This window comes from Monodelphis domestica, chromosome 4, assembly GCF_027887165.1.
Source record: "Monodelphis domestica isolate mMonDom1 chromosome 4, mMonDom1.pri, whole genome shotgun sequence".
Classification (NCBI taxonomy): Eukaryota; Metazoa; Chordata; class Mammalia; order Didelphimorphia; family Didelphidae; genus Monodelphis; species Monodelphis domestica.
The window spans coordinates 189,109,726-189,121,406 of record NC_077230.1 but is presented as its reverse complement, the minus strand read 5'-3'; the positions used below and the strand labels follow the sequence as shown (position 1 = coordinate 189,121,406).

Below are 11,681 nucleotides of genomic sequence, written 5' to 3'. Positions count from 1 at the left end.
CTCTGGTGGAGAGTGAGCAGGATGGCTTTGTGCAACTCTGCCTCATTTAAATACAATTTAAAATACAATAAATACAATACAAGTTCATATTTAAGTCAAGACATCACAGTGTGATGGCATCGATACTCTTCAAAACAAAGGATGAACAACAACATATTAGCTATGTGACCCTCAAATTACTTTAGCCTCTCGGAATCTGTTTTCTTGATTGTGAAATGAAGGGTCTTTATTGTTTCTATAGTCTAAATCTATGTTCTTATGAGTATTTTCTTCATCTATAATTCAAATGCCTTGGATTAGATGATCTCTAAAGTCTCTTGCAGCTTAAAGAAGTCCCATGAACTATTTGCACCAACTTTATCACTATACTCAGAGTTGTGCTGTGTTTTGTTTTGTCTCTCCTAAACTGGCCATTGTAGCTTCTAAATCTTTGAGGAACTCACTGAGGAAGGTTGTTGTGAATGTTTGGGAATCAGGAATCTTTTGAGTCTGATCTTGCTTATTTTTTTCTTCTTATGCTTTACATTTTTCCAACTTAAATCACATCAAGGTCATTTTTGAAGGGGAAGTCTTCAAATTGTGTGAAGTATGGAGGGAAGAAAGGCCACATTCCTAATGGTGAGGAGGGTCATCGGGCTCTCTGAATGAATACGGACCTCTGATTCCCTTTTAAAAACAAAACGCCAAATTAATTCTTTTAAAGCAGCAATTAGTAGAACTACGTCTTTCTCTTTCCTCCTACTGCTTCTATGAGCTCTCTCAGCACCAGTACAATGAAGATCTGCTGCAGAAGACCTCATGTGTGAAGGGCAGGCATCAATTAACTACTATTGAATGCAGAGAAGCAGAAATGCCCTATATGGAGAAAGCTTCATGTTTAGGTTACAAATCCAGTAGGGAGGGACCAAGTTTCATTTGGATTTTGCCTAGATCATAAGATAATGTTGGTGCTTGGCAAGTATTGATAATGAGCTGTAAAGAATAACCATGATATCAATAATGACAAAATTATCTCTACAATATTGAGATACAATTTGAGAAGCAGCCTGCTTTGTCAAAAAATCACACAGTGAGGAGGAAGAAGGTGAGGGGGGTGCATAAGATGACTCAGTGTTTCTCATCTTCTTAATGAAGAAAGGATTTAAAGTCGGTTGTTTCATTTCCTTCAAATAGGCCAGTTAGTGTTGGTGTTCCTCAGTTGACCCTACAAAACCATAACCAGAAAGATGAGATCTTAGACACCACTCAACCTCCTCTTCAAACACCCGAAGGGATTTATTTTAGAATGAAACATTAAAGAGACGAGGAACCCTTGGACTTCAGCCATGATTTATTTCCTCATGTGAAAATTGGCCTGAGTTGTATTCTGACACAGAGATCTTATTCTAGTGAAAAGGGACTTGGGAGAAGTACTATGGGACAAACCACTAGGTTTGCAACTATGAGGTTTAAACATGAAATTGTACATGGTAGTTCCAGAGACAATATCACCTATTTTTTGTGCTTTTATTTAAATTGACTATTTAATTGAGGAAGCAATTATGCCTTGAAACTTCAAGCTTTTCTTCATCTACAGTGTTTAAAAGGAAAGGGCCTGGGAAAGAAGTATTGTTCATATTTTTATAAATCCCCTTTCTTTTTAATAATTCAAGTCACTTGGTAAAAATCACCAACAATTGTATGAGATATATAAAATTGCTATTATTTAGTGAAAAATTATCTCATGGATTATATCTGCATGTGAATACGTGGTCATCTATCATTGCCTTGATCTCAAGAAAATCAGTAGAAGGTCCTCTGGGAAGGTGGCTTTTTGTCATTCACTTTCTCTAACTATTTAACTTCTAGGTATATATACCTTTCTGGCCTTGGTTTATATTACTCCCTTCTACACACTATACATCCAATCAACTTAACCTTCTTACTGTTTCTCAAACAGACATTCCATCTTCCATCTCTACGACTCTGCATTAGCTGTGCCCCATGCCTGCACTGCATTGACTTTTCACTGTTTAGAATTCTTAGTTTAATCAAGGAGGCAGCTAGGTAGCATAGCACTGGACCTGCAAATAGGAACCCCCGAGTTCAAGTCTAACTTTATGCATTTACTAGTTGTGTGACCCTGGCCAAATCACTTGACAGAAGCCTGAAAACAGAAGCATGGCCTCAGTTTCCTCAGATGTAAAGAAGCGATAATAATGGTGCCTACCTCCCAAGGTTAGGATGAGAATCCAATCAGTTAGTATAAATGTACTCCATTTAGTATCATGCCTGGAACTTAATAAAGGGCTATTTCCTTCTTCCTAAGTTAGAACCTTTCCCCATGATGACTGACATTACCTTGTATTTATTTCATATCTACCTATAGATGTACATGTTTTCTCTCTTTTTTCTTCTCAACTTCTTATATTGTTTTAGACATTTAGGTTGTGCAGCAGATAGAGATGTGGACTTGGAGTCAGGAAGACTCCTCTTCCTCAGTTCAAATCTTGGAGACTTACTAGCTTTGTGACCCTGGGCAAGTCACTTCACCCTGTTTGCTGCCATGTCCTCATCTGTAAGATAAAGTGGGGAAGAAAATTACCCTGTAGTTTCTTCCCCAAGAAAACTCCAAATGAGGTCCTGAAGAATGGAACATGACTGAAACAACTAAACAGTGGGCGACAGAAACTTTGTATCCAGTGAGCAAGAATAATTAGCAAAAATAGGAAGCTACCTTGTCCTCTTCTTTCATCCTACACAGTTATAGAACCTGACCCATCAGTACCCTAGAAAAGTCTCAGTCTCCTCCTGACCAGGTATTGTGCCAGGATCTTTTCCTTGTGAATCCGACGTCCCTAGGGCTGAAGCTGCTCTCTGGGATCTTCTCTAATTATTCCCAGCCAGGTCCAAGGTCTCTCCCCAAACCCTCGTCCTACCACCTAGATGTTCCTCAGGTACCATTGTAGCTCTTTTCCAGTGATCGAACTTCATCCAATGTGCTGAGAAAAATTATAAAGTAATTTAAATTCTTTATATCAAACTCAAGTAGACAGGCAAGAAAGAAATCAAGAAAAGCTAGGGACAATTCAAAGCAAAAGCTGTGGTATTTTTAATGGATCTGAAACGATTTACCCAATTGTTTCTTTGGTTTCTTAGGGAAGACTTTATTCCCTTTCTAGCCAGGGCAACAACAACTATCTCAGTGTGACTTAGCAAGTAGAATAAAAGGATATGAGACCCTGGCCTCCAAACGTCAATGGTGCAGATTTCCATTCTGCTTTTGGAATGTGTTTTGTGTGTGTGTTTATAGGCATCTTTGGAGGCATCCAGGGTTCTCGTTGATGCTTTCTCTTAGTTACCTGTCTATTTAAGTTCTTGTTCTTTCTCTTGAGCATTCTAAGAGTTCAATGTTTGAAAACAGGCCAAGCAGCTGGTTAAGTAGGGCAAAAAGAGGTAAAAGTGGAAGCATGGGTGGAGATAAGTAACAGCTGCATTCAAGAGACAGGATCCTGGGAAAGGTGACTTGAAGCAGGAGAGGGTTTATATGCCTTTTCCTCAAGGGGATTGGGGTTGGGAATGAGTAATGGCCGAAAGCAAGATATGGCTGCGGATAATTTTGATTATTATATGTGGACAATCTTTTGAGGTTTCTTGTAATATGTGAAGAGAATAATTCTTGGATTAGAAAGAAATAGGAACTTGATCTTCAAAGACCTCCTTTCTTTGCACTAAGATCCTTTTTTCTTCCCATATTAACCTGTGGGAATGCTGAAATTGTATGGTATCCTATTGATATGTTGCTGAAGTTCAAGGTATAGCTAGGAACTGACTCCCCTAGAAGCAATTGGCCGTATTTCTAGTGACCCTTAGAGAAATCTGCTGTTATCTTTACTGTTCTTGGAGGAGGGAAATGAAAAGCTACAACAATGATTTTTGCCCATCCTGTAAAGATAAGCGACTTTGAAAGACTTAAGAACTCTGATCATCACTGCAATGACCAACCTTGATTCCAGTGGACCAGTGATGAAGCATGCCATCCACCTCTTAATAAACAGTTGATAGACTCAGAGCCATATATTTTTGGGATATGGTCAATGCAGAAATTCATGTTGTTTGACTGTACATATTTGTTAAAAAGGGTTTTCTTTTTCTTTTCTTGTTTTTTGTTTGTTCACTGGGAAGAGTAGATGGAGAGAAAAGATTTTTGCTGACTGAATAGAATTAAACTTAAAAAAAGAAACTCCTATTTAGTGGGCAATGTTTAGTGGCACAATGTGGGCAATATTCCTTTGTGTTTCTCTTGTACATGGAACTTTAAAAATATTACTGAGTACATGAGGAAGCTAGGGCAGTGAAAATGATTCCCATTGGTCCTAGAAGAGGAAACTGGAGCTTTGAGAATTTGTAAATGTAGATTTATTCAGTTCACTTAGTAAAAATAGTCCAAGGATATTTATAAGATCAGTTTACCTCTTAATGATCCTCTGAGAAAGCTAAGTATTATCTATTTAACCTTGTGTGCACATTTCTCCCCTCTAAAACTTTTCTTAATGTGCTTCTGTCATGTCCCAAGGCACCTCAATTTCAGCATGTCAAAAATTTAACTCCTTATCATCCTGCACTAAACATGCCAGTCTTTTTAACTTCTTTGTTTCTATTGAGAGCACTACTCTTTTTCTAGATACTCATTCTTGCCTTCAGAGTTATGCTCAAAGCAGAGGCAATTAGCTGGTTGCACAGGGAATAGAGTACTAGACTTGGAATCAGGAAGATCTGAGTTCAAATCTACCCTCAGATACTTACTGTATGACCTCATGTGAATCTATTTACCTCAGTTTCCTCATTTGTAAAATGGGAATGATCCTAGCTGCTTTGAAGGGTCGTTGTGAGGATCAAGTGAAATAATTTTAGTATAACTGCATCTGGCACATAGTAGGCATTACATAAATGCTTCTAAAAACAGTACCACCAGCTCTGGGAGGTGGGGAAGAAGGGAGAGAGGAAAACAATTTGGAACATGTAACTTCAGAAAACTTATGTGGAGATTTATTACATGTTATGGATAAAAATAAAATCTATTTATAATAAAAATAAAAATAAAAATGGTATCAACTTCACTTTCCTTCATTTTCTATGCCCAGTCACTTTTTGAGTCTTTCAGTTTTATCTCTGATATCTCATACATCTCTTTCCTTCTCACCATTCACTCCATCTTTCACCACCCATTCTGTTAAACTATTGTAATAGACTACTAATTAATCTTGCTGCTTCTAGTCTCTTTCCTTTCAAATCCATGTTCTATACAGATTCCAAAAAGATCTCCATAGGTATAGGTCTGACCATATGATTCCTTTTCTTTTCTTTTTTTTTTTTACAAACCCTTACCTTCCGCCTTGGAGTCAATACTGTGTATTGGCTCCAAGGCAGAAGAGTGGTAAGGGCTAGGCAATGGGGGTCAAGTGACTTGCCCAGGGTCACACAGCTGGGAAGTGGCTGAAGCCAGATTTGAACCTAGGACCTCCCGTTTCTAGGACTGGTCCTCAATCCACTGAGCTACCCAGCTGCCCCCATATGATTCCTTTTCTAAAGAATATTCAGTGGCTCCCCATTGCATCTAGAAAAAAATAGAAACTCCTTGATTTGGTAGCTATAACTTTCCACAATCTTACTTCTGCTTACTTTTACAGACATTCACATTATTTGCCCTCAAGTATTCAATGTTTTAGCCAAACCAGTCTTCTTACTCATCTTTGAACTTTGCATTCATTTGATTTCATGCTTTTATTCTTTTTTTTTCTATATATATTGAGTATATTCTCTATTCGTCTCCAACTCTTGGAACTCTTACTTTTTTTTCAAGCTTCTCCCATGCATTACTTTCTAATGTAAAAGTTGAATGTAAAAAATATTCTTTGTTCCTGGACTGTCCAAAAACAGGCAGATTCGGTCTGCTTGCCATAGTTTGCTGATTTTAGTTTTGAGGGAAGCTTCCTAATTCTCCTAATTGTTCAGGATATTTTACTCTTTAAATAATCTTCTGTTTACTCTCTATATAAATGTTCCATCTCCTAAAGGAAACACAAGCTCCTTAAGAACAGGGATGATTTTTCCATTTATCTTTTTATATCTAAGATTCTGGCATGGTGTCTCTCCTGTGAGAACAGTTCAATGCATACTTATTGAATTGACTGAATTACTTTCTTGTGAATTTGCCATATAAGTAAATGGATACGAACCCTTTTCTCTTTTGGTGATTATTTGCACTTCCTAGTTGTGGTCCTTCAGTCATTTTTCAGTCGTGTTCAATTCTTCATGACCTCATTTGGGTTTTTCTTGGCAAAGATACTAGAATGGTTTGCCATTTTCTCCTCCAGCTCATTTTATGGAAGGAAAAGCTAAGACAAACAGGGTTAAGTGACTTGCCCAGGACCATACAGACATTAAATGTCTGAGGATAGATTTGAACTCAGAGAGATGAGTCTTCCTGACTCCAGACCTTGTTCCCTATTCTCTGTTGCCCCTGCTGATAGTAGCAGATCAACACTAATTTCAAATACTTTTATTATAGGTTAAAGTGTATTTTAAATGTAACTAAATACTGAGCAAGCTATTCTCTGCTTTGGAGTCTGGGGAACAGGACAGAAGAAGGGCAAGCCAAGTGGTCAACATCATACTTGCATTTTCTCAGTGCTTCTCTTCAGGTGCCCTGCTTATCTTCCTTTTCATGATTAATAACCTCTTATTGAGAGAGACTCACCATCAACTTTCATTTTATTTATTGACCAGTAGCACTTTCTTTATTGTGCCTAATTTAATTTCCTTCAAGGCTCACCCCATTCACTATCCCTGATGAAAAGCCTTTCCTGATCCCCTTGGGGCTGATTTCCTTCTGCTTTAAATTATTATGTTCGTATTTACCATCCTTGCTACCCCATAGTATCCTTCCTGTAGAATATAAGCTTCCTAAGGGCAGGGACTAGTTTTCCTTTTTTCATTATTTCCCTAGCATCTGACACAGTGCCTGACATGTAGTAAGCCCTTAATGAATGGCTTTGGAATCTAAAATAGAACTATTTGACTCTATTGAGCTCCTCTTCCCTGCCAAGGAGGATGAATTTTGAAATTAGAAGGATAGAGGAAGTTAGATAGGATAGATTAAAAATGATGAAACAGGAAATGAAAACCTAAGCTCCCTTCAAAGCTGAGGCACCACTGCTTTTCAGATGTCTTCAGGTGTTATTCCTATCACCCTCATGAAATGACTGGGCATTATATCATAAGTAATTTAGTCTTATTTTTCTAAGCACATATCTACATCCCTCCCCTCAGTGAAATGTAACATTCTTTAGGGCAGGGCATGTTTTATTTTGTCTTTATATGTCCAGTGCCTACCGTAATGAACTGTGCATGCTAAATGCTTAATAAATGCTTGCCAAATTTAATTGAATATCAACCCCAGATTTTCAGGTGTTTTGTTTATTTTTCATATTTGTACATTGTGGAACTTAATTCATAATGGATTTCATTATTTTTTATATGCTTACTGTCATTCTCTTGGGCAATTCCATTATTTTTACATTAATGACAGCTAATATTGAGATAACATTTTAAGGTTTGCAAAGTACTTTACAGACATCATAACACTTGACCCTTCCAGCAATCTTGTGAAGTAAACCCTATTATTATCTCTTTTTTTACAAAGGAGGAAACCAAGAGAGGTTAAATATTTGCTTAACAAATAAATGACTGAGGTAGTATCTGAACCCATCTCCTTGACTGCTACAATAGCATTCTATTCATTATGCTGGGTTGCTTCTCATTAGCTGGAGCAGCCCCAAAACTCTTGATGTGTTTTTAATAACTGATCATCAGTGGGGTGGCTGGATTTTAGTCTTATCTATATTTTTGAAGCCTTCACAGCAGGCTGCTTCAGACCAATGTTAGGCTGCATGCATTCACACCAGAGAAGTCTGTAGACTTTATAATTTCATGTTGTTTTTTCCCTGATCTGAAACATCCAGAAGTTGAGGAGAGAAATCCCAAAATACAATCTGAAGGTCATAGTAGTAGCCCCCTCCCTTGTAATTTACCAAAGCATTCTTACATTGTTTTTCCCAGGCATACATAATTTTGCCCTTTGGTAAAGATCACTTATTCATGGGACTCTCATTTGAATGTGGAAAGCACTATGATTTAATTGCATAATACAACAAAATAAAGTTGTGTGACTATGAGTATTCCTGAACAAGAAGGGATATTTGAGTAAAAACTTTTCTCTAGCAACAGGGTCCTTGGTAGAAAATTTGGATCTGTCATCATTGCAAATACACTGGATTACAAAATTGAGATTAGAAAAGAATCTGACCAGTTAGGACACTGGAGAATTCTAACCAATTCTGGGTCTGTCCTTTTAGGAAGTACACTGACAAGATGGAAAAGGGAGGGAGGAGGGGAACCAGAAGGGTGAAGGGCCTCAAGATCAAATTATGTGAGGGTCAATTTAATTGAAGGAAATGGAGATATTTAGACTGGAGAAAGAAAGGCTTGGGGGAAGATTATGACTATCTTTAAATATCATGTGGAAGAGGGAATAGATTGGTCTGGTTGGCCCTCAGTGAAGGAGAGTAATAGATGGAAGTTAGAAAGAGAAGGTTAGTGGGTAGTTCCTCACTGAAGGTCTTTCTCTGAGCAAAGGCTAGATTGACCACTTACTGGGTGTGCTATCAAGGGCTTTTTTATTGTTGTTATTACAAGTTGGCCTACATGCTCTCTGTGGTTTTTTTAATGGAGATTCTGTGATCTTTGTTCCTTTTCTTTTTAACTACATGGATTCATTTGAATTTATATTTTCCATTGCTGCTTTTTGAATTGTTATTTTCTTTTGATGCTAAATTGATATATTTGAGAAATTTCTTCCTCTTACTGCAAATTAATGATCCCAAAGTGCCTGGAATTCTTTTAAAATTTCATCCCAAATGACTGGGAGTCTACTTACCATATCTCTCTAGTTCACCTACTGGGCAGGGTCCCATAAACTGTCTTCAAGGGCCTATAAAATAAGATTAGATTTACTACAATGGAAGGTTTAAATGGAGCTAAAAATCACAGGCATGATGGGGGAATCTAAATTCAAGGTAAGCAACAGAAGGCTTGCAAGAGAGCAAAGGTCAGTCTGAACTTGAATTGCATTGTTCAGTGTAATGGGTAGCTAACATCTAAAAAACACTGAAAGTTTTTATGTGGTTTAGCTCTTGATTTGGAAACGAATGACACAAGTATTCATTGAAGACTGGGAAGGTCTTTTCTTAACACTTACTTTTAAAAAGATGTTTTGAGAAAAACCCTCATTTGGATTTTCTTCTGCCCAGCATAGAGTAGCAATGGACTTGATATTTTAGCATTACTACAAGGTTGCTACAAGCTGAGAAACAAAACTTAGAAATGGCTAGTATAGTAGTTTAAAAAAAAAAACTTTTATTTAATTACTTTTAAAATTTAAATCATATTTAATTTTCTCTTGCCACTTTTCCCTTTGAGAAATAAAGGAAGAAAAGGAGGGAGGAAGAAAGGAAATGAAGGAAGGAAGGAAATGAGGGATGAAGGAAGGAAATGAAGGAAGGAAAAAAGGAAGGAAAGGAGGGAGGGAGAAAGGAAGGGAGGAAGGGAAGGAGTAAAGAAGGAAAGGAAGGAAGGAGAGAAAGGAAAGAAACAAAGGAATGCAGGGAGAAAAGAAGAATGGAAGAAAGAGAAGGGGAAGAAATAAAGAAGATAGAAAAAGAAAGAAAGGGAGAATGGAAGAAAGAAAGGAAGAGAAGATAGAAAGATCCTCATAACAAATAAGCACGGTCAGGCAAAACAAATTCTACATCGTGCGTGCATGTCAAAATATTAGAGGTGGTCAAAGGAACAGTTTTAGAAGGAGGAACTTTTGGAAATTTGCCTTTTTACACTGTTTTCCAGCCTTCAACATTCTCTACCCCTCAGCGTTCTAGAATCATCTGTGTGCCTTTGATAATAGTCCGCAGTGCTGCCTTATAAATATTTCTCTTCTGAGCAATCATCTTTTAATTCATATCAGACCCATTGAAAGCCACGTCAGACTTATTCACTTTACTACCCAACTAGATTCGAATCCCTCTAACCCCTCCCCCCCTTCCTTTGTCATGGGCCTCCTGAAAAACCTCCCTATGAGAAAAAACAGGGTGTGCCTGTTGCCTCCGTTAAATGCTTATAAATAAATAACGGCTGCTCAGGCACGGAATTCCCTTCCCCCTCTAACTCTATCCCCCCACCCCCACCCCATGACATTTGAACAAAAGGAGAGGTTATAGATTAAGGTCACATGTAACCCTCACCCTGAAGAAGGGAGTTTCATCCCAAATTAGCGGCCATCCTTGGTCTTGCTTATAAGGAATATGTAAATCTTCAAAGGTTTCTACTTAAAAATAAAAATAAAAACCATAAGTAACCACTTAAGGAGGCTGCATAAATAATTTGCCATTTGTGAGCAATAGACACGAAATGATAGGACTGTGAGGACTGTCTTCCATGGAAAAGCTTCTAACCATTTAAACTGCCATGCTAGTGTTTATTACCTGAATCACCTCCGGGAGCCAGATAAACACCTGTGATCTGCTGGTAATTGAGGAAAGGAAACAACACTCCACATGTCCTGCTTGTTTCTTTTAAGTCGTCCCAGTATAGTAAACAAAGTGCTCCAATTTTGGAAATGCAAAGGAGATATCTCGCTAAGTTTAGGCTCCTGCTCTCCACTCTAAGCCCAAGCAGACAAAGCTAATAGCAGGAAGGTCATGCTTTTAGCACCTCAATATGGTGTACTTAAAGATGCAAGCCGACCGGGAGAGACAATAGAGACCAGTGGTACTTGGAAGGCAATTCAGCAATTTGGTTTAAAAATGAGAGTAAATGATGCATGTTTGGAAGAGCAAAAAATGGTAACTGTCTTGTTTAAGCTAAATGTTTAAGCCACGACATGACCATTGGAGTAATAATCTCCTGGAAAGCAATATTTAAATGTATCCATCATCATTTAGGTTTTAGACACACAGTTAAATATTATTGATCATTTGCAATTGTGTGCATCCGTGTGTACATATATTAAAGTGAAAAGTAACAGTAGCATGTAAAGTGTAGAAGATGAAGTGGAAAAATAGGACTTGAGTTTCTAATTACCAGTTTTTAATTAAGAAAGCCACAAGCAAATTATAAACACCCAGTTTATAGCATTGCAATCTTAGAGGCTTACACTCATGAATATGGTAATTTTTTATTTTATGCCCTCTTGAGATGTCTTGTTAAAAACATTTTATTGGTGATCCTAAAATTCAGTAAATTTGAAGCCCTTGGCACCTTGTAGATAGTTAAAGTTCCTCAAAAAAATGTCAGCAATAAATATTTGGCAAATATAAAGAATATGCACATTTTTCCCAAGTGGGTGATTTTTTTTTCAGTTCTTATATTCAAGTGATGACACCGCAGTTCAGAATGTGAGCGCATATTGCTATTTTCTTTCAGAAACTGCATGTGTTGCTGGGAGAATGCTGCTCTCACAGAGTTATTTTTATGCTGGCACCTGGAAGTGGTTACATACTTGCTCTGGCTTGCAGACTTGTTTTGGACAATCAGGTGTACATATGAGCAAGTGGTCTTTATTTAGAGCAATTAAAATTCTAACATTC

General features: G+C 37.6%; 1 long non-coding RNA gene across 2 annotated transcripts; it reads right to left on the bottom strand.

Annotated features, from left to right (window-relative positions):
- Positions 1-525: 525 nt before the first annotated feature.
- On the bottom strand, positions 526-10,778 carry LOC103100161 (uncharacterized). 2 transcript variants are annotated; one of them, XR_008911241.1, is made up of 3 exons: positions 10,578-10,778; positions 8,978-9,031; positions 526-2,981 (listed from the first exon to the last, which is right to left on the bottom strand). It is a non-coding gene; the product is annotated as an uncharacterized LOC103100161 (long non-coding RNA). The 2 variants fall into 2 exon arrangements; XR_008911242.1 differs by having other exon boundaries at positions 526-2,555.
- Positions 10,779-11,681: the final 903 nt, after the last annotated feature.